Here is a 26,520-nt window from a genome sequence, read left to right as displayed (position 1 = left end):
AGTTGGTGCCAGTTTGCAGTAACAGCTCATTCATGGACTTTTTTTTTTTTTAAATACAATTTGCTTTGATTTGGTTTGGTTCATGCATTTTTAAAAATCTTCCTTGTGGTGTGCAGTCATTAGGCTTTTATGCCTAAAGAACTGAATTCAGTTATAAGTAAAATTCATTTAATAGCGCGAGTATGATTCCATGTGGTTATTTATTCACAACATAAAATAGCCACATAATTCAACATATTTAATAGTGTCTGCTCATGGAACTGTGGGGAATTCTGCAGATCTTAGGCAGGAAATGCTTAAGTTATAAGAGGCAGTATCCATAATGCTCATTATTCCTGATATCATCAATATGGCAAACCATAGTAGGTGAAATAGAAGTTTAATGTGTGCCTTATTCTATATCTCCATAGAAGTCTTCAGTAGACTCCTTTATTTACAAGATGGCAGTGATTTAATGTATGGATGGGGGCGGCCACAAAACTTTGTGTCTTTTTTTTTTGGGAAGGATATATGTGGAAACCATCCTTTACTTTTCAGCGATAGAAACTGTTTAAAACCACATTTCTCCCTCTTCCCCATGGGCTGCTGCTGCTGCTGCTGCTCAGCTGTGTTCAAAGTAAGCCCTTGATTATTCTCAAGGGATACTGTCATTGTGCAATTTGGAAATAATTAGTTTTGTACTCAGAAAAGGTAGAACTAGATATATACGTAGAATATTCCGATGTAGTCTATATACTAATATATATATAGTCTATGTATTTACCTAGCCTGTATCTGATATGTATAAATGGGCATTGCTCAATTAGCATTTTAAATTGGAATTTTAATAAATGCTATCCATCAGTGACCAATTTACATAGCATTTATCTGGGGAAATGAGTATGCCAAATATCAGTCTTCTTGAAATTCATCCTGACCCAACCAGTGATTTAAGATTCTAAAACCTCTCATTCTCCCCAGTAGAGTGTTTGCCTTTCTGTCCTCTAATGTTCTAATTCAAATCCATATCTGCTAATGTGCATCATCGAAAATCCAGGGGTACGTATCTGAAACATGGACAAGAGACCCGCAGGTCCTGAAGAATTCCAACTGTGCAGTATTTTACATATTTCATTCTTCTAAGGGTAATATCGAACAACACCCTCTTTCATATTCCGGCGTAAGTAGTTATATAAGCGTTTATTTGCAATTATTTCAGGCAACACCCCTCACCACCACCACCAGAAGAGTCACATGCCTCACAGTGATCTGTGAAATGATGATGCTCAAAATATTATGACTTAGGAAGATATTTGCTTAAGAGCTTAGAAGTCTTTTTGGTGCCCCACAAAATATCTATTGTTCTATTTTTTGACCCAATTTTCCTAAAGCGAGTTTCAAAACCCTGAAATAACTTTGAAATTCAGACTGTGTCAGAGACATGTTTAAATACTATCTGGGATATCTTACTAATGTCCTAATTAAAGGGTGAACATATTGACCAGGGAAGAACAGACAGGATGGTTGTGATAATCGTGTTGTAGCAGGATGCTCGTGAGTCAGGATTTTAGAGGAGCCATTATTACCGAAAGAAAAGAACACTACAGGGTAGAGACTTTGCTCACACGTTGGGTAACACCAGACATTTCCATGTCTGATGATGGATGTGTTAGATGGTAATGAAAACAGAGAAGGAAAAGTAACCACCCAGAGGCAGTTGAGCTGTATTCCCCTCACTGTGGAGCAGTAGATGTAAGAAGTGTGACAAGTCAAGGTGAAAGGAGTATCCTAAGGAGGGAAAAAGAAATGACTGGTTCTGAATCACAGATTGAGGTAAGGATACCTTCCTTACGGATTCTCATCGATATCTGGAGAACACTGATCCTTTCTTAAAGTATTAATTTTTTGGTGCAAGTCCGGATTTAGGAGGCAGTTCGTTCGAATGTGGAATGACAGCTCATAATATTAAAAAAAAAATGTGCTGATTGCTATCAATATTGCAAGGTAAAGTGCCACTTGTTTTCTTTGTGTCTTTTTTTTTTTTTTTAATACTTGGAAGGGTGAAAAAAAAAATACTTGGAGGGGTTTGGAGGAATTGTAAGGCAACACGCTGAATCCCCCAACTCCCGAACCACACAGTCATTCAAGTCTCAGTTTAATGGAGGAGGAAGCTGAGGGGGATGGAATGTTCTAGAAAAAAAAAGAAAGAAAAATTAAAAGCAGGAGGGACGCTGGACTGGAGGCCATACAGGAATGATGATAAAAGTGGCTCTGGAGTGGGGACGGGGGGTGTGTGGGGGTTAATTTTAAAATAAAAACGTGAGCGCTGCAGATACCCAAGCCCGGCTTTCCTTTGCAAGTCGCGCTCCTCGGGACCGGCCCGGCGCGGCGGCGACCCCAGGTCAGGGCGGTGCAGCCCGGCGCGGCGCGGCGCGGAGTTGGCTCGGGGCCGCGGAGCTCAGGCCAGCCCCGGGGACCGTCCCCCCGCGCCCGTGCGCCGCCGGCTCGCTCCCCGGCCCGCTCCCCGGCCTTCCCGCGGGTCCCGCGGCGCAGCCCCGGCCTCCCGGGGCACTGGGGGCGATCCCCGGGGCCGGGGGCACGGGGGGCGGGCGGCGGGGGGGGCGGCACCGAGCCCCGGGGGTCCCCCCGCCCGCGCCCCGGGGCACCCACCTCTCCGGAGCGGCGCGTCCTGCGAGCGGCCGAGCGGCCCCGCGCTCCGGGTCGGCTTAAGTGAAGCGCGCAGCGGGCGATGCCCGAACGGCGGCGGCTCGGGGGTCGGCGTTCGCTCTCGGGCTGGGAGAGGGCGGCGGGGGGCGGGGGGCGGGCGGGGGAGGGGGAGGGGGAGGGGGTCTTTGTGAGCGCGGCAAAGTAGTGCTGCTGGAGGAAAGCTATCCTGGAAAATCCGCAGCAACCCGAAACCCCACATTAGGGACTACTGATGTTTTATGGCCTGTGCGTGTGTGTGCATGCGAGTGCATGCGTGTGCAAGCCTGTGCGTGCGTGCGTGTGTGTGCGTGTGTCTGGAATACCGCCTCTCGGGGGCCTCAAGGCATGCCTGTAACCAGTTTTTGGTGCAGTTTTCCCACTCTTGGTTTGGGGCACGGCTGTTAAAACGCCCCGGCCGGTGTGCGCGCGCGAGCGTGTGTCCGTGGGTGGGAGCCCGTGCATGTGTGCGTGCCTGCATGTGTGTCCGTGCGTGTGTGCGCGCGTGTGCATGCGCGCGTGTGTCCGTGCATGTGTGTATGTGCGTGTGCATGTATGTGTGCGTGCATGTGTGCATGTATGTGTACCCGCGCGTGTGCATGTATGTGTGCGTGCATGCGTGTCCGTGCGTGTGTGCACGTGTGCATGTATGTATGTGTGCATGTATGTGTGTCCGTGCACGTGTGCGTGCATGTATGTGCGCCCGCGCGTGTGCATGTGTGTGCCCGTGTGTCCGTGCCCGTGTGTCCGTGCCCGTGTGTCCGTGCCCGTGTGCGTGCATGTATGTGCGCCCGCGCGTGTGCATGCATGTGCGCGCGCTGTGTGCCCGTGCGGGTGTGTGCCCGCGTGTCCGCGCGTGTGTGTCCGTGCATGCGTGTGCGCGCGCGCGTGTGCCGGTGCGTGTGTGTGCGAGCCCGCGGGTGGGAGGAGGGGTCAGACGGCGGCGCCCCGCCCGGCCCGGCCCGGCCCGGCCCGGCCCGGCCCGGCCCGGCCCGGCGCGAAGGGGTTAAGCGGCGCCGCCGCCCCCTCGGCGGCCGCGTGTAAACAGAGGAGCCTCAGCCTATCATGTCTGGCTGCCGCCCGCAGCCGGAGCCCCGCGCCCGGCGCTGTAACATGATACGCTCCCGACCGCGGCAACTTGGCAGCGCCGGGCTCGGCTCCGCACGGCCACAGCGAGGGCGCGCCGCGGCGAGGTGGGTGAGCGGCGGCCGGGCGCTCGGGCGCGGCGGGGTGGCCCGCGGGGGCGGCGGGGGCGGTGCGGGCGGCGGGTCGGGGGCGGCGGGTCGGGGGCGCGGCCGGCGGGGACCGGGCGGCGGGGACCGGGCGGCGGGGACCGGGCGGCGGGGACGGGGACGGGGACGGGCGCCCCGGAGCTGTCGGAGGGAGGCGGCTCCGGGCCGGGCGCGCTGCAGCGGCGGCTTCGGCGTCTGAGACGCGGCGGCTCTTCCCCGCGCGGGGCCGACCCCGGGGGGGCCGCGGCGGGAAGGGCCGGGGAGCCCGGGGGACGGCGCCGCCTTTTGTTCCCGGTTCTTTTTAATTGGGTGGAAATTTCTCCTTCTCTTTTCTTTTTTTTAAAAAACCTGGTTAAGGAGACAGCCCCGGTCCGTGGTGGGTGCAGAGCTGGCCCTTCCCCGCATTCTGGGACCTTTGCCGCGAGCCGCGTGGAGCCCGGGGAGCAGATGCGCGCCGCGGCGGTGCTGCTCGCGGGCGCCCGGGACGCGGCTCGAGCCCCGCGAGGCGCTCACCCTGCCCAGCGCTTCGGGTGCACCAAGCACGACCCATCCTTCTGATGGCTTAGTGGGGAGAGAGCGGTTTTTCTCTTGCAGAATACTTAGTGTGTGATTTTTTTTTAATTTGTTTCCTTTTTTGGGCCAGGAGAGGTTTTTTTTTTTTTTTTTTTTTTTTTTTTTTACAAAAAAAAAAAAAAGCAGAGTCTCCAAAAGAAATCCAACTTTGCCGTTGTGCTTCCAAGCAGGTTACTCCTGGAGAACTAGTCGAGGGGGCTGGTGGAGGGGTGACTGGGAGAGACCTGGGCACTGCCTCATTAACTTAAAAGATCATTTTGCCTTTTCTGTGCGTGTTTGCATGAAATACAACAAAGCTCTGTGGCCGCTCTCAGGACGAGAAGTCACGTTTCCTCCCCTTCTGTGGCTGGCGTCCCTATCTCTCTGGAATATCTCAGAAGGGATGTGTACAGAATATATGTGCCTGTGTCACAAAGTCACTCTGTCTTCCCAGAGCCTAATATAATCAAATTCAGTGCCTTAAGATGGTGTAGTTGAAGATTTGATCCCTTTCCACTGAAGTGGAAATACTTTCAGTAATTGAAAGCAGATTCACGTCTGGAGTTGTACAAGCCAAGGTTTTCATTTTTAAAATAAACCTTTTGTTCTCTGCTTTTAAATGTTTCAGAGCTTCATCCAGAGACCTCTGTGTGTTAATTGTGAAAGTAGTCCTCAAGAAGGGACATTCTAGAAACACGGCTAACTTAGTAAGCCTCCCTCTCAGTGGGAGAATGTTTTAGTGCAGCATTTACTGTCTGTGCCACACATTCTGGTTTTTTTTTTTTTTTTCTTTTTCTTTTCTTTTCTTTTCTTCCCCCAGCAGATTCCCCGGGCATTAAAATGCAACCGTACTCTTCAAAACCCTCAGGCCCCAAGCAATGTCCATCAGTCTTAAGAGGTTAAAAAACTTGGGAAATTTGGGTGTCACTCCTTTTCTACTGTGATATACACAACCGGGCGATAAATTTGACATCAAGGATAAAATATGTTTCATATAGAGAGATGCTGGTGATAGATTAACCGATAGGCTGAAACTTTAAAAACATGATTTCAGATTGCTAACCTGGTTTCTCTCTTGTCTTCCGAGGCTCAGTGTTAAAAGCTTTAAAAAATTGGCCGTTGAAGACTGAAATTAGGGTGCATTCTAGACAAAGAGGGAGTCACTTGATGTCTTTCTTACTAGCTGTGAACACAGACAGGAATGGTGATATGTGGAGAGTGTCACCTTCCTTCTCCAGCACGTGAAGTCTAAAATGGATTGTGTGATCAGGGGGAGAAAGTTAGGAGAGTTGTACTTTTAACAACGATGGCTGAGATCAGAGAAAAATAGAAGGGAAGGTTCCAAATGTTTTTTAATTACTAGTTCCTTGAACCTGTTGTGCTGATCATCAATAAGACGTGAGTGGATGCATTTACAGTGTAACATGGGAGTGCGATTTCCTAAAACCTACTCGGTAGCTTTTTGTTTTACCTTCCGTCCTTGTTTTCCTGATAGTTGATCGTTTGAGCGTGTTAAAATAAACATAAAGTGAGTAACCTGGTCATAATTTAGATGATATGCTTGTTAACATTTCTCATGTACAAGTCCCCTTTTATGAAATCAATATTTAAGACAATTCTGCAAGTCTTTAAGGACCCCATAAAATCTGATTACATGTTGGCGGTGTCGCGTCACATTTCTTAGAGATCCGTGGCCTAATGTGTGGCATCATAGAAATTAATTCCCCTTAAAGACTTAGGAAAATAAAAGTGACTTACTATGGACTCCTCCAGATGTCTGAATGCTGGTTTTCAGTGTAAGATCCTTGTCTAAACATTTAAACTAACCTTCTCTGTGACTTCTATTTACTATTAGTTTTTATGTCCTTATCTTTTTTTTTTTTTTTTCCCTACTTGGAACGAGAGTGCACAGGATCTCCTGTCATCTGAAATAATACATTCACTTAATCACGGGACTCCTTTCTTTCATAACGTAGGAAAAGTGGCAAAGGAGGCACTGTCTAAAATACGGTGATCTTGATAATTAATGCCATAAAATAGATTAAAATGCTGTATTCCAGGTATTCATTTCCTTAAAAGGGCCACCAGAATAGCGTTGCTAAGCACCCGTCACTACCGCAAGTAACAGAAAATGACCCAAATTAAAGAACCTGTTCTGCGCTGTATTCTTGCATTTTCTAAAGTGCATTTCAAAAGGTTTAACAAGACTCATTCAATTAGTGGAGAAAAAAAGATCTATTTTCAGCTCTGATCAGCAATTAAGAGATTGGGCTTTGGAACATCAGTCTCTTTATGTTTAGAATTTATTTTGTTTTCTGGGCTTTAAACAATTGTGAAATAAAGATTTTTAACCAAATCCCTTTCTAACAATCCAGAGGCGAAAGCCAAATATAGGACCTTATATTTGTTTTAAATATTTCCCTGAATGAGTAATTTTTTATTAACTGTTCCTCATGTTAAAAAGTTTAAATTTTACACTAATATGGTGTATGACTTGCCCTACTATGGATTTCTTACTCTCTCTGCAAATGCGTGTATGTATCTGTGCATACCTACGTGCACAGGCAGTTTAAAGCATTGGCTGAAGTTATTATTATTATTATTACTCTGTCGTATTCTGGATGTGAGTGCTTTCGTTAAGTCAAACTCTTGAGAAACAGGGTCTTCTTCCGTTAGGGTGTTTGGGTGTTGTGAATTTGGTATCATGAGGGAGATCGAGTTGATATGTCCAAGTGAAAAAGTTAGTGATTGCAGGCAGAAGTTTGTTTGTTGACTGTCACGTAAGCTGTTCTCTTCTGGGTTAGATCAGAACTTCTACATAGTTTTGGCTAAAAACCCATGTCCCAACCGTGAAAGTGTTTAGAATTAGATCTTCCAGTGCCCTGGTTTTTAGCAAATCTGAACAGCAGTCACAAATAAAGGTGGTGGAACTTGCAGGCGGGGAGGGAGAAAGGAATGGAAGGATGGGGAGGTTAGAAGAGGAGGAGAAAGAAGCAAGGAGGTTAAGATTCCCAGAGTTTTCGATGAGGATTATTAGCAAGATTTTGCTGTATCACATGGATCTGAAAGAGTCTAAAGCATGTAAGTATAGATGTGAAGTTATCAATCCTGAGTGCTGCTTTGGCCACAATCACATTGAAGAGAGTCTATATCCTCCAATTGTGAATATTTTAAAGCCAAAATAACACTTAATTCTTTCTTTAAATAAGGTATTTCACTTTAGTAATTCTTTATATTTGCACTTACCAGATTGGTTGGCATTGCAGATTTCTCTAATAAACAATACAGAATAAATGAAATTAATAGGACTCTGGTAATAGTTTTGTCTAAAAATAGAAGTTACTGTGAATACTCAGTCATGTCTAAGGCCTTTTAACCTGTGTGAGTTTAGGTGTTGGGAATGTATCGTTTTTCGACGTGTCAAAAAAAAAATTTTCCCCGTAGAGAATATTAATGGGATATGTACCAGGTATTTGATTATTATATATGTTTTCAGTGGATTTGAAATGGTCTATATTTCAATATGTAAGAAACCGGTTGTTTTAAAATGTATAGGTAGATTTTAGTTACAAACTCACCTGTTCTGTTACAGATCCTATGTGTTCAAGTTCTGAAATATTTGCTCTTAATTTTTACTACAGTGGGGTGAGAATAACCACCTCTTCGGTATCCCAGAAATAGTTTATGGCACGCGTGTACCGACGATAAATTCATTTCACAAGGGAAGGATCAAAATTGAAACGTACACGCAGATATTTGAGCGTACATCACATCTAAATAATAGCAAGATTTGGGGAACCATGTACTACAGGATTGAAAGGAAAAAGTTCCTCTCAAGAGTTATTTTCCTCTCTTAACATTAAATACTGTTTCACGTAAATATCTTGTTTTGTACATTTACGAGGCAAAGTGGATTATAGAGGATACCAGAATGGCTAATATAGAACTAATATCAAAAAGCGCTTCAGTTTATTTAAATATATATTATAAATTAAATGTATATTATATATATTATATATAGATATCTATCTATATATGTGTATCAGCCTAGAATATTCTAAGTTAAAATGACATGTGGGAGTTTTCATGAATTTTTTTCACGTAAGTTTCTGCACGTTACCTTTTCTCTGTAGTCTTCAACTGTTTCCTGCAGACAGAGAGAGAGAACCTGCTATCTAGACACCTGTAAAATGTAGCCTGGAACTCTTTTTATGCTTTTTCTTTTAAATAAAACAGAATTACCTTATATAACAAATTTAACATTGTTAACCTTTTATAATTATTTAACCATTATTTCATTTTACCTCCTGCTTAAAAGTTGTACATTAGTGGGATAGACACCTGGCTGTGCTCTTAAAAGTTTATTTGTCTTTCAATTCCTGTGATAGTAGGGGGCAGTCCATCTCCTTAATTATCTTTGTTCAGGAAAATGCTGAAAGGCCAGGGTAGTTAAACAGGGCCATTTGGATTTGTGAGGTCGAAGTCAGATGCAAGGAAAGTGGTTAAATGCATTATCATCTTATTGAGCCCATCATCAGTAAAGTGACCTTGATGGAGGTGGAAAAAGCCATTTGGCTATTTTATGACAGCCACCCTGCTTGTTTTATCACTGACAGATTTTTTTATACCGCTTTATCATATTTCCTTTTTTTTTTTGTTTTCAAAAATTCTTTCCTGCGATTGTAGATCATCTGAGGGAAGGTGAACGTTGAACTCAGTTTCTTTTTCATGGCAGTAGTCTCTCCTTCTCAAGTTTACTTCATACATTGATATATCTGAAGATATTCCTTCATTAAAAATTAAGGTAATCAGGCTGACTGACCGTTCTGTATTTGCTTTTAAGGATCTTTTAATGATGATGATTAGTCTTTGCAAAAAGCCGCTATCCTGCTACTTTTGAAATTGTTTTTAAGCTGTTAAGAGGAGAGACTTGCTAACCTCGGTTTTAGCGTTGGGAATAATGTTTGTTTTAACAAGTGCCTAAGTATGTTTACTTGAAGGTTATTCAAGTTTTAGTAGTTCTGTTACTGCTGTCTCGAGTCATCACTTTGCTTAAAAAGTTAAAACCAAAAGATTTATAGTTTATATTTCTTAACTTTATGGTCAGTATATCCCTTGTGAGGTATTTTATATCAACTCCATTAAAATGAAATTCTTGCTTAAATATTTGAACAAGTATTGTTCAATAATAGGAAGAGTCTTATTAAACACAGTACAAGATCTAACCTTTTTGGAAACTCCAGCTAGGGCAGTTAAGTGCTGCATACAAGATTTTTGTTTTCCTAGGCAAAGCTGTCAGACATTCCTGATGGGAGTTTACCTTATGCTTTACTTTTTCACTGGCTTCTTTTTTCCTTGCATTTAATCAGAACGAGGTGCAGATCTTATCGTAAGAAAGAAAAAAAAATTGGCCCATTATCAAAATCCCTTGAACACTATTTCAAACCTTATCAGAGATATCACCTTATCATCTTGCTATGAATTATGTAACAGTAAAATCTAAGGAACTCCAAATCGCCGAAAAGAGTTATGACAGGAGAGGCAGATTTTATTGATCGCCAGGGATTTAGTACTTTAAGGACTTTTTATTTTAAAAACAAACATACTGAACTGAAATATGTTTGAAAGGAATTATAAACTCACCCATGTCCCCTGACCCTTCCCACTGTCAGGGCCGAAGCTCAGGCTCTTTTCATCTTGTCCTAGGACTCCTTTGTTAGCCCTAACCTGGTCTCCCGGCCTCGGTCTCATCCTTCATCCGGCTCCCCAACTATCATCACAGTTGTCATTCCGAATCACAGCTGTGACCGTGGCACAGGCCTGCGTGACGTCTTCATTAATTAGGTTTTTCGGATCAAGTCCAGATTCTCTAGTATGCTTCCTCTGGCTTTGCATGATCCCACCTCTCCCTCCATCCACCCACGCCTACTTCAACATTTTCCCTGTAGTCCGTGCTCCCTAAGCCCTTCCTTAACCGTGTCACAGATCTTTCAAGAGCCAACTTCTGTGGCATTTCGTGTCTGAAGGCTTCATCGACTGCATCCAGCAGAGCTGGCTACAACTTCTAACCCTCAGTAGCACCTGGTCCATGTTTCCGTAGTGCACTTAACACATTGTACTATAATCATTTGCTTACAGGTCTCTCTCCCCCACTAGGGGGACAAGTTCCTTCAGGTCACAGCTGTGTCTTATTCATCTTCAAATACCAGCGACTCACCGCAGTGCTGAGAAAACAGTAGTTATTCAATAAGTGTCCGTTGAAAGCTTCTAGAACAAAGTATATTAATTATACCTTAACTTCTTGGTAATGGAAAACCGTCATCATGAACATCAGGTCTATTGTTCTGTGTCCCAGTCGAATAGTTTACCCGGGAGCCCTTGAGGGCTGAGTGTCCCCAATCTAAGGCACCTGGTAACAGTGCTTCTATTACCATTATGTATCATTTGGGGGCCCTTCCAATCCAAAATGTTTTAGCCATATCATTTCATTTTATTCTCCCAACATCCCTTGTAGAAGGGATTTCTCTCTTGTACTGATGGCAAAATTGTTACCTGGGTTATGTTAATTCAAGGTCACACAGGTCTTCGGTGGTAAAAACAAGGACCTGAACGTGGTACTGTGAGTCCAGACCTGTTCCAGACAGCACATCCCTTTTTGTAAGAATTTTTAATTCCATACGCCGCTCAAGTACAGGTGCAGTTTTTAAGATAGGCTTTTCATTTTCCTCTCTTGTCACGCTGCCTACGTTCACCTCTTATTACGCTGTCATTAAACAGCCAAGGTTATTTTGTTGTTATTGTAATTTTTGCATAAAATAAGAATAGAAAGCTTGTGAGCAAAGACTATTCTCAGAGCTGCTTTGATTAGCTTTCTTAGTTTTGGCCTCTCAGAAAAGCCTTTTTGGCTTAATGCCTTCATTTCTTTGCATTTATGGTCAGGTGAGATTTGGGGGTGGCAGGATTCCAGTAGGTGTTGGATGTTTTGGTGGAGCAAAATGTTAATTTCCACAATTAAGGACTTTTAAAAGGAGCCAGTTGTTCATTGAGTCGTAACACTAAATTTGAATAAGAAAAAAATGCTAACATTGCATGCATAGATACATGTGCGTCTTAAACATTGATAAAGATATCTGTAATTCTAATTTTTTTAAAACTGGCAAACATCATATCTAATGAGATTCTTCTAAGTGACTAGAGAAGACGTGTTCTTTAATACGTATTCTTTAATATGACCAACTAGTGCCCGTCAGTGTTTTTTGTCACCAGAGGGTTGATAGATGGGGTGTGTTGGAAAAGAAACCCCCATATTCCTGCTCTCTTGACCCATCTCCGTTGACTGTAGGAGCAAAAAAAAAAAAAAAAACCCACAAAATTTTAATCAGTTTTATTAACTTGTGAACGTAAGATTAGACATTTTCAGAACTAAGGAGAAGCTCGAGATCACCCAATCCAGACTACACACATTTTATAAAGTGGAGAAGCAAGACCCGGTAATAGCCAATGTTTATTAAGTGTTTACTAAGTGCTCGTCTCTGTGCCAAACCCTTTATATAGATATTTTATCTCATCTTCAGAACCACTCACGGAGTTAAATGCTCTAATAATCTCTATTTTAAAGATGGGGAAATGGAGGCATAGAATAGATAAGTAAATTGCTGGTTTGAAGCAAAGCAACACACGTAAGGGGAGCTCCTGCCTCCCTTGGGAATGATTGAAGGACCCCACCTCCCTCCCGCAAGAATTTAGCTGGGACCCAGAGCGCCTGACTTCCAGTCTGCTTTTTGTATCAGCAACTATCACTATGGCATGTTAAAAGACCCAAGACGTAGCAGTCAGTTGATGAAGTCAATATTCTTACTCCCTATTTTAGAGATGAAAAAAATAAGGCTTAAGGAGATTAAGTAATTTGCATTAAAGATATTCATTTACTTAAGTACAAAGGCAGGTTGATCCTAATTCAAAGTTCTATCCTCATTACTGAATTCTGCCCCCAGTTTAAGTCAGATTAGGTTTTGTTTTGACTTCAGTCCTAACCCTGTCTCAAAATTAAGTTCTCTTAACTGTTTTAGAAGAGAAAGATGACTATTTCCAACCTTCTGTAAATGTCATCACTGAATGTTGCAAGTATTTATTTCCATTTGTTCGAGGCAAAGCATTTATCAATAAGTACTTACTGAGGGGATGTGTGTTTAGTATTGTACTCTGTTTTTAATATTATTTAGATTTTTAAAAGTGAACCATAATCATAAATGATCGCCTATGCTATGGCTAATGTCCACTCCCTGATTAATATCTAGCAAAGATTAGCATCATTGATTAGAAAATTAGTAGATTATGCCTTTATTGACACTTCTATTCCCTATTTAATGGTTTGTTTATTTAATTGATGGCTAATGCCTTCACTGTTAAAGGCTATTAACACATCAAAATGGTATTTATTGAACCTGCAAAATGATAAATTATATTTGTGTTTATTCCTTTGTGCCCAAGGCTAATCTATTGGTGGTCTCTCTCTCTCTCTCTCTCTCTCTCTTTTTAATAGTTTTGGTCTGCTAAGAACTTCTGCTTAGGAGCCAAACAAATTAGCATGTAAACTGGTATCTGGTTGTGTGACCTTGGAAAAGTTGTTTGAGTTTGAATTGTCCTTGTGAAAGGAGATAAACCAGATCAATGGCTTCAAACTCTGGTTTCTAGTAGAGGTGCTGTAAAATTTCTTCAATGGATTAAAAAATATTGAGGGAAAAAAATCAAACTGAAAGTGGTAATAAAACCTTCTGCAAGATAAAATATATAATAAATTTTTACATATTATGCTACAGAGTTAGCTTGCTTTTATGTACATGTCCTGCTTCTTCTGTGCATATATTTGCATTTTTTTTGTGAAGGTGTCACTGGTTAGGGAATTTGGGGCTCTGTAGTGGCTTTTTTTTTTTGTTAGCTTGCCTAAGGAATAAGAAGAGAAAGCATCTCCTGCAGAGGAAATCTGGGGGAAGAGTAGCCTACTCACCAGCTTCCAGGGAAGTGGCTAATGTATGGGGGTCATGTACACTTAATGATTCCGTCTTTAGTTATGTTAGAGACCCTAAAAGTGAAGGGTGGTTGTCCTCATTATAAACAGATTGCTACTCTTCCCATGTACCCATCATAGTATCTTAACCAAACTACTCTTTTGAAACTGAGTTTATTTGCAAGACACAGATAAGAAAACTTCTTGTCATACAGGTGTGTCTCATTTTGATCAAATACCAATTTGGCTAGTTTGACTATATACTTCCTTCCCAGGCTTATTAGCTAACCAACATTTGGCTATTTCATGAAATTGGATCTACATTTAGAGAGAGAGAGAATTTACCACAGTTAAATATATTCCGTGAGTCTTTTTCAAAAAAGGCAAGAAGGGGATAACCCCTGAGATGGCCCTTTGAAGGAGGTAATATTCTTCTGGGCGAATTCTGGTATTTTTAAGAGTTAAGTGGCATTACCTTAGAGCCCCCTTTTACATGTCAGGATTAAGGACTGAGCCCCCAAATGGTGTCCTTTACTGGGCAGAACAATTAAATTTAGAAATTTAGAAACTAAAGCTTTATAGTTGATTTTAATGTACAGTTGTTTATTTTAAAAGATTCTGGGACTTTTTTAAACTACTAAGGTCTGTGAGTGTCTGATAATATGTTTGATTTCTTTAAAGTATATTTAAATTTCATGCATATTACATTTCATATGGAAAGCTAAGCTCAATCTTTCCTTTTATGCTTTCAGTTAGGAAGAGGGGATTCAGGTGCCCAGTCTTTCATAAATTGAAAAAGGTTATTTACTTTCACGCTCATATCAGTATAAACACCTGGCTTATTAAAATGCTTATTAATAATATTTATTTCAGTAGTGCCTCAGTTTCTCAAGAGGTAGGCATTAGAATTGTAAACGTACAATATCTTTCCACCTCAGTTGAGGCCGAACATGGGTAGAATTCAATATTAAAGAGTTTTAAAGTATATTCATGGAGAAAGCCGATAGTATCTTTTCATTTAAAAGAACATCTCCTTGTATATATTTTACACAATTCTTTTCTGACTCCCATTTCCAGATATATGTCAATTAGCAATATCAACATATCCACCTCTGAGTTCCTAGGGCGTGCTTTAAACTCTATTGAGGTACCTCGTTGGAGGGAGACCACTTGGAGATTTTGTTAATCTCTGCAGTGTAGAAACAGAAACACTCTGAAACAGAGATAAGTGGTTCCAGGCTGTGCTACGACAATAGGTCACCACCTATTAGGACAGAGTACCTTAGATTAGCATCATTGAATAAAGGTAAATTTGATAGAATACATTAAATTACTTCTCTAAAAATAAATAAATAAATAAATTACTTCTCTATTTCTTAAGTTCACCAAAAAATAAAATTATGTGTGTATGTATGTGTGTGTAGATACCTGTTCTGTTTAAGAGAATTCCTCAGTTACATGTTTTTGTTTTTTTAAGTGATTTAGCCAGTCATCATGCAATCAAACTTCAATGTCTGGGCACCTGGCCCACGTTGCCAGAATAGACATGAGCCACGAAAATAAGCCTGCGTCTACTATAAGCTAAAATATTTGAGGTGGCAGGTGAAGCCCACAGTGAAATCCTGATGATGTGTCCGTGGGAAGGATGAACAGCATTGTCCCCATTGAGTGGTCCACAGAAAGGCAGATAGAGGGAAGTGGGGGAGAGAGATGAGAATGGTGGCCGTGGTGTTTAGGTATCTCTGTAACATTGGATTTCTTTCAAATAAAGCAAGAGATCTGGAGTTAACAACCTTTTATGATCTGGTTCCCTATGTGCTATTTATTGGACAAGTCCTCTTTCCCTGAAATGCAGGGAAATTGTCAGTATTGAATCTGATTTATCTCTAAAAGGGGAGTTTTAACCCAGTAATCACTGAGTTTAAGTCACTATACTTGGTCGTGATTACTATATAGCATTTTTCCCCCTCTGTGTAATATCAGAATCAACATACAATATTTAACTGTTGCACATTTCAGGAATTTACTGATTTATCAAGCAAAAATCAGTTCCTAAATCTTAAGTGAATTTTGTCAGCATTTATTTGAATATCTACTATGTGCCACCTGGTGTGTTCTTTATTGTCCTATTCATAATGTAATTTCGAGTCCATTTAGACTAGTTTCTTTCCATTTATTTACATATATTCAGTCTTTAGTCATAGCGTACTAATTCTACAAACCAGAAGTTTTTTGGATTTACCTGTTATAATGCAATCACAGTCATGTTTTATAATTTCTTCCCCATTAGCTTCCCTGTCTTTAGCTTTCCTCTTTAATCCAAAAAGGCAAATTATCTTTCTCAGGGATCTTTTCTCTCTTACCCTCTCCTACTCAGAAAATAGCGTCATATTCATGGCACCATGTCAAGAAAATATGGAGCCTGATGGCTAAAGGGGTAGGATTATGCACAAGTGATGGCGAGGGAGGCATTCTAGGCAGAGGGAGGCACACGAACAAAGTTCCAGAAGTTGGAATGTATGAAGTATATTTGAAAAGAATATCAAATAATCTACTTGGAACATGAAGTTCATGAAAGAGAACTTTGGAAGCTAAAGCTAAAAAAAGTCGGGGGAAGCCAAGACATGGAAGACCTCGAATTGCAGATAAAAGGAATCAGGTGTTCATCTGGGGTCTGCTGGGGACTTGCCAGAGAACACAGGGACAGAACAGCATGTGTTTGGGGGAAGATCTTTCTTATTGTTGAATGATAAAAGGGAGATTAGCTGAAGGAGAGAAGCCAACAATGGATTTTTCCTAGCAGTATTTTCAATTCGTGGCTTTCTCTTAAATTTCTTAAATTTTATAGTTTATGAATGTACACATCACAGAGGCAGGAACTTGTGTTAAGTTTGATCTCCTCGGAGCCTAGAACTCTTCCTGGCACCTGGTGGCACTTGGTGCAGAGTGAACACTTGCTGAATTGAATGAATGAGGACATCCAGATGCAAAAAGAGTCCATGACTTTATTGAGTTGACACAGCTGATCATGACAGACCCAGGACTAAAATAAAAACGAGCTGACGCCAGGTTTGGTGTCCTTTTGAGTATGGCACTCTAAGCTGTCGTACGGGTCATTTCCCATACGATACAGCTTCCCCCTTTTCCCTTGTCAACTCTTATCTTCTCCATCATTTTTTCCCACAAATGATTGCAGACTACCTCCTGCTTAGGTACTCACTACAGCCTCTCCTGGGCTCTTAATAGGTTGCCTTCACGTCCAGATAATCATTGGTTAAGTTGTTTATTCTATTGCTTTCTTTGGATGGCAAACTCAATTTAGAGACCATGTCTTCTGTTTGGGTTTTCGTTCACTGTTCTGGTTGGCAGCCGCCCTCCTCTGCCAGGACACTTGTACTCAGAGCACTTTTGTTTGAGCAGAGAAGCTTGTTGACTGTCTGCCTAACCTTCAGATCTCTCTTTTGGTCCATGTTCTCGAGAAGTCCCAAACAGGCAGTTAAAATTATTTCTGTCAGACTGGAAAGGAACCACTTATATTGACCTGATTTTTTTGTAGTCGTTGAAAAAAACCAGTGAAATGAAATTTTTAAGGGTTTCTAGCTCTGTATGAAAGCAATAGTCCTGTGCATTAAAAAAAACAACTGGTTTATCATTTTGTCATTTGAAAGCAAAGGGAGGGCAGCCCCTGTTGCACAGCGGTTTAGCGCCGCCTACAGCCTGAGGTGTGATCCTGGAGACCCGGGATCGAGTCCTACGTCAGGCTTCCTGTATGGAGCCTGCTTCTCCTTCTGCCTGTGTCTCTGCCTCTCTCTCTCTGTCTCTATGAATAAATAAAATCTTAAAGAAAAAAAGAAAGCAAAGGGAAAGAAATTCACAGTGTTACTCTGATTCTGTGAGACCACCTTGAAATAAGATGTCGCATAAAGAGACATAAGAGCGACATAAAGACATTATTGTATGAAGGCTTTACAGAAACTGTGAGGTGACTCACTATCATCTAAATTTTACTCAGAATATTATTATTTTTTAAAGATTTTATTCATTAGAGACATAGAGAGAGGCAGAGACATAGGCAGGGTGAGAAGCAGGCTCCTTCCCCCGGGAGCCTGATACGGGACTCGATCCCAGGACCCCAGGATCATGACCTGAGCAGATGCTCAACCAGTGAACCACCCAGGCACCCCATTACCCAGAATATTAGTCATCACATCTGTTGCTAGCATATTGCCGTACTTTAGTTGAATAGAGCAATTGGTGGAATATGTTAGCCCAAGTATCTCTTATTTGTGTAAGTCTTTTCCTGAAAAAAGTGCTATTCATTAAGTGTAACAGAGGCTCTTACTGTGATTAATAAAATATTAAGGAATAAATGTTCTTAAATAGACCAAGAAATTGCCACTCTTTTATAAACATTTATAATTGTCAGCAAATCATTAACCTTTAGATTTAGAAATGTTTTCCTCACAGTTGAAAGGATAAAAGCTAGAAACACTGTACTCATGAAATAATGAGTTCCATAAAATATAAAATATTCATCTGTGATTCAAAGGAGTCCTGATATGACTACGCTCGCCAGATTTAAAACTTTTTTGAAGAAAATTTTACAACAAATTTAATCTCAAAATGAGTTAAAAGTACTAAAATACCAACCAGGCTTATGCTGAATATGGGAGTAACATAGTCCTACACAGTATTGATTTATAATTTTAAAAGTTATAAAATTACAGAATAAAAGCTTTTTGGCTTTTCATGCTATAGAAAGAGGACTTCGGAGAAATAATATATTTCAGATAGATTCTGTAAGAAAACCATAATTCCATTTTTACTTTGTAATTTTGTACCTTATAACCATTTAGTGTCATTTTGTATATAAGTAAGATTAATATATTTCTATTTTTTGTTTGATTAGAAGCTTTTTGAATATACCCTTCTTTCCCCAATGCTCAATGTTATCTGTCTAAACATGTGTATTCTTTTGCTACTTACTCTCTGAATTTATTCATTTTTTAGTCTCTGAATGTCCTTTGGCATATTTTAGAGACAGAATTTCTTCATAATGCTATTGACATTTTTTAGAGGGTGGGGCATGGGATGGATGTATTGATTAAAAACTCTTAGAGTTGAGTAAAATATCTACATAACCCGTTAAAGTTATTTTCTAATAGTTAAGTCTTTCTTAAGGAAAGAGACTGCTCATAGTAAAACAAAATGTTTGCAGGGGTTTTACACAAATCAGTGAAATAAAATACTAAAATGTTTTGGGAGCAAATAAATAAATGTCTTATGAAAGTGTTAGGGAGTTGGAAATCACTGTCCCCAGGGATTCATAACAGTAGTATACCGCTAGAGTATTCAGTCTCATTTAGGAAATACTTATTGAGTACCTACTATGTGTTTGGCATCAGTGCCTAATTAATGTAAGATAGAAGAAATTCACTAATAAATGAATTACTTCTATCTTACTATACCATATAGTAAGATGGTAAATAAAACGATAGTTCTTATATCCCTATAGTGCTTATAGCATGTTAACACACATTGACCAGTTTCTTGTAGAAATAAAATGGTTTTTGTTTTTGGATTTTTCTTGAGAATGTTGTGTTTTATTTTTTATAGGCCAGAGGTAGATCCCGATCTCATGTCTATATTAAACTTTACTACTACACATAAGGCAAAGCTAAATCATTACTGAAGGTTGAAACCAAAATACACCATTTTGAGTGATAGTCCTAGACTGTTTGGCTGGTGGCTAAATTCACATTTTAGTGTAAATCACCAAAGAATAGATGAAAACAAAAAACAAAGCACTGGACTGGCCCAAGGCAGATGTAATGCTTCATTGGCTGGTTTCTCAGGTTTGAGGATGTATAGCTCCTTAAGGCTACTTTGACAAATTATTATCACCTGGGTAGCTTAAAACAACAGACAGAACTGTATTCTCTCATAATTCTGGAGGCTAGAAGTTCAAAGTCACGGGGTCAACAGGGTCGAACTTGGTTTGACAGCTCTAGGGGAGATCCTTCCTTGCCTCTTCCAGCTTCCGATGGTCCAGCTTCCAGTGGTCCAGGCGTTGCTTGGCTAGTGGCTGAATCACAACCATATCTGCTTCTGTCTTCACGTGGCCGTCTTTGCTGTGTCCCTTGTGTCCTTTCCTCACTTGTTACTTATCCATCTTACAAGGACACCAGTCCTTGGTGGATTTAGGGCTCACCCCAGGGCAGTCAGACTTCGTGTTAAGTAACTATGTCTGTAGAGGCCTAATTTTTAAATAAGGTCACATTCTGAGGTTGTGGGTGGACATATTTTATAAATCTGGGAGAGACACTCTTCAGCCTTCTGTAGAGCGAGAGAAAGTATCAAAGAACAGCAGGTAAGAAATAGTTTTCTTAGCTGGCCTCAGTTTTTTGCTTTCTCATTTCTTAGTTCAGATAAGTTACAGCTGAGCATCCATACCTTCGTACTCTTATTCTTTTTTAAAAAATATTTTATTTATTCATGAGAGACACAGAGAGAGAAAGGCAGAGACATAGGCAGAGGGAGAAGCAGGCTCCATATGGGTTGCCCAATACGGGACTCGATCCCAGGACTCCAGGATCACGCCCTGAGCCAAAGGCACATGCTCAACCACTGAGCCACTCAAGCGTTCCTTGTACTCTTATTCTATTAAATATATTTTGTCTGCCAGGGCACCTGGGTGGCTGAGTCAGTTAAGTGTCTGACTCTTGATTCTGACTCAGCTCATAATCTCAGGGTTGTGAGATTGAGTCCCACACTGAGCTCATGCTCAATATGGAGCTCAATATGGAGCCTGCTTGAGATTCTCTCTCTCCCTCTGCTCCTCACCTCCTCTCAAAATAAATAAAATCTTAAAAAAAAAAAAAAAAAGATGGTTTAATCTGCCAAAACTGACGTATGCCTCTTTTCTCCTGAGTCTCACATTACGGGAAACTCTAGTTAGAGAGCTGTAGAATTTTGAGTGTTTGCTCTTCAGCCACAGGGGAAATTAAAATTTAGTTTTTATGGTGCTTGTTTATTTTCAGAATTTGAAAATCTAAAAAGAAACAAAAAAGCTATTGAGACTGTCGTACTACAGGTCGAGCACTCAGAAAATATAATTATAAACTTTCTAATTGTAAATTGGAGCTTTATAGAGTATGCTGTAGTCAGTAGTTTTAATAATCTTTATGTTGGTATGATCTTGTGCCTCCCAATTTTGCTGTACATTCAAACTTATACTTTTTAAAGATTTAATTTATTTGAGAAAGAGAAAGAACATGAGCGGAGAGAGGGAGCAGGGAACCCAGTTCGGGGCTGGATCTCAGGACCCCTGAGATCATGACCTGAGTCGAAGGCAGAGGCTTAACCAACTGAGCCACCCAGGTGTCCCTAAAATGATAAGCTGTTTTTTAAAGCAAACAAACAAAAAACAAGTGGTATAATAAATGAACTTACAACAAAGCTTATTTGTAATTTATTCAAAAAATTACCCATGGCTTTCAATTTAAGTCGCAAAATTGAAATCTCCATACGTACCAGGACATTGCTTTAAAATATCAGCCGTATTTTAATAAACGCTTGAAATATTTCTCTGTAAGAATGAATAGATATCTAGGTCAGGAATTTCAAGAGGTTTATCATCATCTTTCAAGACAATAAATGATACACTGAAGTCTAAAGTGTTATATTCCCAAGGAGTGATGGATGAGATCCTTTCCTGGGAGCGGCTGTTGGTTAATTAGATGGGAAAGACCCTTTCAGGATAATAGACCGGGGAGGCTGCAGCTCAGGGAAGAGCTTCTGTGCTCACACCACACCTGGCTGGAAATTCCGCTGTGGGTCAGCCCGGCCAGCAGGAGGGTGTAGAAGTAAAATAGAATGCTATGGGTATGGTTTAAAACCCTTCTGTGTGAACACATGCCCTGGAAATATCCAATCCGAGAGTGGTCTACACCTGTTTGCAGAGGTGAGAGGTAATAGAAAGGGGTCTGTATCAGGACCTGTTCTACTGGATATTTGCAGTGTTTATCAGTGGGGTTCATCTCCTGAGATTTCTCATGTAGACATGAAAGCATATCTACTTACGTTGTTGGATAATCACTCCGCTTTCTCTTCAGCTGGTGGGATATTTTTGCTGCATTTCCACATTTCCGAAGCATATGTGTGCTTTCCCCAGGTGTGACTTGCTCACAACTTAATGTCAGCCCAGGAGCTGGTTGGGGACCTGCGGTAGGTTTTAAATTATACACCTTTCCCTGTCTATCTTGTTTACGTGCCATTGACAATTGCAATTGATTTTATAAAATATAATTTTTTAAAAAGATTTTATTTATTAATTCATGAGAGACACAGAGAGAAGCAGAGACACAGGCAGAGGGAGAAGCAGGCTCCCAGCAGAGGGCCAGATGCGAGACTTGATCCCAGGACCCCGGGATCACGACCTGAGCCACAAGCAGACTCTCAACCACTGGGCCACCCAGGTGCCCCCAAATAATATAAATTTGAAACAAATGCTTGACAGTTGATACTTCATCATCCAAAAGTGTATCTGAATCTTACCACAGAATATTTTCCTGTGGAGGATATTCCAGAAATGACTGGCCTGGGAAGACTTGGTTGGGTACTCCTTCCTGACTCTGTTGCTCAGTTTACCTCCTCCGTTGTGGGAATTGACACCATCTTCCTTGAAATGAACTTGAAGTCCTCTGCTGTCTGAGGACGTCAGGGAGACCCAAGTCTAACCTCCTATGAGTTCTTCAGGTCACGCAAGAGAAAGAGGACGAGTGATTTATAAAACTTAAATTCTTTTTTTTTTAATTACTTTTAACTTTTTAAAAAAGATTTAATTTATTTATTCATGAGAGATGCAGAGAGAGAGAGAGACAGACAGACAGACACAGGCAGAGGAAGAAGCAGGCTCTATGCAGGGAGCCCGACGCAGGACTCGATCCCAGGTCTCCAGGACCACACCGTGGGTTGAAGGTAGCGCTAAACCACTGAGCCACCCAGGCTGCCCACAAAACTGAAATTCCTAATGATAGTAACAGACATGACATTTATTTAAAAAAAAAAAAATGTTGCCCAATTTAAAATGTTTCAGAGCTCAGAGGCAACAAATAAAAAGGCCTAAAAATGTTTCACTGTCATTTGTTTCATTAAATACCCTAGTACTTTGTTAACCTGTTTTCCTTATAGTATTGAGATCCCCGGGGTATTTGACCCTGGTCAGACTTCCCTTCTCCTGGGCCACGTTAGGACAGGTGTACTGCACGGGGTGTCGGAGACGCGGTTCTCATCTGTGCCCTGCAGCCCACTGCCTGACTTGGGTTGGATAACAGAATCCTAAATAATGACTCAAAAGGCCTTTATTTTATTTTTTTTCTTCGTTTTTTTTTCACAAGACCTTTAAAAAGGATTGGTTTGGAATAGAAAACCTCAGAGATTCTTTCAGCTATGAAGTTCTTTTATTGTACTTTTATGTAAACTGACATACCAACCCTCTTTTCAAGTGTAATTATCATGGCCCAGAACTGGGTTCTTTCCCTATACCTACGGGGAAATTTCCCTGATAATGAAAATAACGCATTCCTTTTTTTTTTTTTTTAACCATCTCCTTTTTCAGTCACGTTGCTTTGTTGAGGAATAAATAACCCAATTTGATATATTAATTTTTATTAGATTCCCCCTTCAGTACTCTATTAGGCTTTGTAGCCACAAGTTTTTAAATTATTTCCCAGGAGCCTTTAAGTAAATTGAAAACAAACAAAATCTAGAGTGTGTGTGTGTGTTATAATTATCATATTAACATTATCTCTTCTTTGTTTCTAGTAATAATACTAATTTATCTATGTTTTGAGCTGCTGGCCAATTACTTTGGGGGCAAAACTAATCTCAATAGGGGGATTTAAAATAAAAGATTTAAAGCAAAGATCTGTAAATCAATGATGATGAGATGATTTTAGTATTTCTTTTACATAGTTAGCCAGAAGAGTTAGTAAGTGATTTTTTCAAGTTTGTGTTTATTTATACAAATCTCCAATGGAAACATTGTTTCTAATAATTTTTATTCTTTAATATTGATAAGCATCTGAGTTTTCTGCATAAATGAATTCTTAAAACTAGAATAAAGAAGCAAGCTGAGATTTTTATCTCTGTTTTGTTTGGTATTAAGCTCTGCTACCATATGCCCCAATTTCATAATTTTACAGTAGTAAAATATAATTAAAGCCATAATTGCCACATTTTTGATTCGCCTAATTCATATTTCATGTGTTACAGTTCAAAACAGTATAGCTCTAGATAGTGAAGGAGTTACCAAGATGATGAGAAAATTAAGACCCAGAGAATTTAAGAAATTTGGCTGTGGACATGTGTAGGTATTGGTGGAAATAGAACTTGAAGCCCGCTCTGGATTCTTATCTAGTATTCTCTCCCTTGTACTGATATTTTGTTAAAATAATGGCATTGACCTTAGAGATAATAAAATAACTATCTTTCTATGTAATATATATGTAAAATCCTGCTTTATATTAAATATAAAGGAGAGATTTTAATAATGTTTTTTTTCTTTTGTTGTGTCGGATATCCCTGGACATTTAGAAGAGTTCCTATAAATTGGAATTTCTTAATTACAAAATATCCAGCTGGGACTGGGCCATTTTTAGAAATGAGTAATAGAATCGTAGAGTTGGAAAGAATCTCAAGTGGCTGTGCACACTAACTTATCCCTCGGGTAAGGTCATCATTAAAAAGTATGGAAGTTTTTTACATACTATTGGAACTAGTTTCATGCTGGGCCCCTCAAGTCATTTATCTGGCTGTATTGTCCTAAGTGACTTATTTATTAACTAGTAAGAATAATATATAAATGCTGTGTTATAAATTTGATAACCAGATACTATTTAAGCCAAACAGATGAAGGCAACTCACCATTTATGTAAATCTTGATTTTAAAAGTGTGCTTGGAGCTCAAAAAGTATTTCCTCACAATCCCTTAAGTTTGATAGGATAGCCCACGAAATCTTGTTTAACCCAGAGTAGAACAGAAGAAGAACAATTCTAAAAAAAGGAAAAAAAAAAAAAAGAATGATTCTATGATACTCATTCTCAATCCTGAATGCCAGGAACCCAGCTCCTTCAGTTAAATATGTGGACTTGAACCTTACCACTTCCTACAGTACACTGCTGAAAAAGGTGTATTTATTAGATCATTTCAAAGTGGGGAAAGGAAACGGGACAGCAAACCGTAATGGCTGCAAGAAAGAAAAAAAGTCTTAGGAAATTGAAAAGATTGGTTCATCTTTGCCAGAAGTGAAAATAAAATACACTGGTAACACTACCATGCTTTGGAGCTTCTGTAAACACCTGGTGAGAGTTTGCCCTAAGAGGTTTGCCCTGGTGTATACCCATCATGCAGGGGGCTCTCAAAACTCTTCACCCTGAGAGTGCTCAGTTCTGAGATCTTTTGAAGCTTGCAGGTCCTTAGCTACCCTCAAAGCCAAACTCCCCATCACCCCCTAGGTAAGTTGCAGCACACTTGGTTGCAAAGCCCTGAAACTTTTCCATTTGAATAAGATAATTACAGAGTTTTAAGTAAATTAGGTTTGGGACAATATTTTAAGTCACTTAAATGAAGCTTGGTATTGTCTTTTGGCTTAGAAATCCTCCAGTAGCAAAATTTGCCATATCTGTCAATAAGAATAAAATTATACTTGCCTGAAATTTGGGTTTGTTTCACTGACCATTTTCTTGTGGAAATTTTAATGAGCAGTGGAATGACCAGAAGCTGGACAGCCAGGGGGAGGAAAATAAAGATAATCTAAAACATGCTTAATTATCCTCAGTATAATAAAAACTTGACTGTAATGGGGATAATGCAAGAACATTCAGACTAAAAACATTTTGAAGTGGCCTTCCACTCTTACGAGAGCAAATATGCCACTGTATGTTGTCTCTATTGGATGAGCTTTCTCCTATAGTAACAATAAATATATTGTTACTTTTATACATCTATTATTATAAATTAAATAGATTCCTTTTAAAAATAAGCACTTAAGAAATAAAAAGGAAATTGAGATAATCACAGATGAATAGAAGAGTTAAGCAGTATTTCCTATGATATCATAGTGCATCATATGCCTTATTCCCCTGCTTTTTTTTTTTTTTTTAAGATTTTATTTATTTGAGAGAGAACAAGTGAGAGAGACCAACAGGGAGGGGAAGGGCAGAGAGACAGGGAGAAGTTGACTCCCGGCTGAGGGGCTCTCTTCCCAGGACCTGATCACAACCTGAGCCCAGGGCAGAAGCTTAACGGACTGAGCCACCCAGGTGTCCCTTATTCTCTTAAAATTTTCTTAAAAATTATATTCAGAAGCCTACTTTTATTTTAAAACTTCATTAAATCATTATTATGACCAGACATGACTAAGATAGTCAGATTTCATTTCAGTGAAACACAGTTATCTGGACTCTCCCTCTCTATCATTGTTTCCAATTACACTTTCTCTGAAAGTTAAGAGTAGTTCATTTTAATTACTAAAGATACCCAGGTTGGAGTAGGAGGGGACTGGTTTTCTTCAGTGAATTCTTTAATTTTAGAAATTTCGAGAGATGTTTGCTTTGTGCCTAAACCTCCATTCTTTCTAGAACCTTGAGTATTTTATATTATTCTGCCTAAATATAATCGTAACTGCCTTTTTCTTATCCCAAAGTTTTTATATTTCTGTTTTCATGGTGTTTTTTTTTCCTGATTAGACTAGCAATAGGTCTCTGTTACATACTTTTTTCAAATCTTACCTCCCTTAATTTATAATTGTTTTTTTTTTTCTCTCTTTTCTAATTAGTAACCTCCACTCTAATTTAATTGATTCCCCTTGCTTATTTTCCCTGGACATAATGATGGCTATTAATATGATGGGAAGTACAGCTTTGTCCCCATTCCATGTGTGGGTATTCTTTTCTAAACCATTATTCTGTGTACATTTTGTGACTACACACTTTAGTTTTCTGGTTTTTTTCTAGGCCATTGAAATCAGATAATAGACTTGGAGA

General features: G+C 40.2%; 1 protein-coding gene across 1 annotated transcript in view; it reads left to right on the top strand.

The window, feature by feature from the left end:
- Positions 1 to 3,819: 3,819 nt before the first annotated feature.
- TENM3 (teneurin transmembrane protein 3) overlaps positions 3,820 to 26,520 on the top strand; it is a 339,277-nt gene continuing 316,576 nt past the window's right edge. The window contains exon 1 of the mRNA XM_055315712.1: positions 3,820 to 3,875. The gene's annotated coding sequence lies outside the window, so the exon portion shown is untranslated. The remainder of the gene's footprint in view (positions 3,876 to 26,520) is intronic.

This window comes from Nyctereutes procyonoides, unplaced genomic scaffold (genome assembly GCF_905146905.1).
Source record: "Nyctereutes procyonoides isolate TBG_1078 unplaced genomic scaffold, NYPRO_anot_genome, whole genome shotgun sequence".
Lineage (NCBI taxonomy): Eukaryota > Metazoa > Chordata > Mammalia > Carnivora > Canidae > Nyctereutes > Nyctereutes procyonoides.
The sequence above is the reverse complement of the archived record's forward strand: the minus strand, read 5'-3'. Positions and strand labels throughout refer to the sequence as shown.